Here is a 1,168-nt window from a genome sequence, read left to right on the forward strand (position 1 = left end):
TCACCCGTCAATTTGTACTAGTGGGCCACAAGGTTGGTTTCTTTCTTTTTAACAAAATATTACGTTTTTTAGCTGTTAATTTTAATCATTTAAACTTGTTTATTAGTTATATGGCTTTGTTTATATATTTATAATATACATGTGTATCGTACATTAGAATAAACAAAATAGAAATTTTATAGTCAATATATAGATTTTATATATACGGTTGAAGTCAGAATTTATTTTTTTTTTTATATTTCCCAAATGATGTTTAACAGAGCAAGGAAATTTTCACAGTATGTCTGATAATATTTTTTTCTTCTGGATAAAGTCTTATTTGTTTTATTTCGGCAAGAATAAAAGCAGTTTTTAATTTTTTATGAACCATTTTAAGGTCAAAATTATTAGCCCCTTTAAGCTATATTTTTTCTAATAGTCTACAGAACAAACCATCATTATACAATAACTTGCCTAATTACCCTAACCTGCCTAGTTAACCAAATTAACCTAGTTAAGCCTTTAAATGTTACTTTAAGCTGTACAGAAGTGTCTTGAAAAATATCTAGTCTAATATTATTTACTGTCATCATGACAAAGATAAAATAAATCAGTTATTAGAGATGAGTTATTAAAACTATTATGTTTAGAAATGTGCTAAAAGAAATCTTCCCTCCGAGGGGGAAAATAAACAGGGGGGCTAATAATTCTGACTTCAACTATATATATATATATATATATATATATATATATATATATATATATATATATATATATATATATATATATATATATATATATATATATATATTTATATATATATATATATATATATATATTTATATATATATATATATATTTATATATATATATATATATATTTATATATATATATATATATATATATATATATATATATATATATATATATATATATATATATATATATATATATATATATATATATATATATATATATATATATATATATATATATATATATATATATATATATATATATATATATATATATATATATGATTAAATAGATTTGTGTGTATTTATTTAGAATGGTTTAATATTAAATGATTAGCATATAATGTAAATATTGCTAACGTTGACATTGTGTTTACTTTTTAACTACTTGTTTTTGTTATCCTGTGTTTTCGCGGCTTTTGGACTTGCGGCT

This window comes from Danio aesculapii, chromosome 22 (assembly GCF_903798145.1).
Source record: "Danio aesculapii chromosome 22, fDanAes4.1, whole genome shotgun sequence".
NCBI lineage: Eukaryota > Metazoa > Chordata > Actinopteri > Cypriniformes > Danionidae > Danio > Danio aesculapii.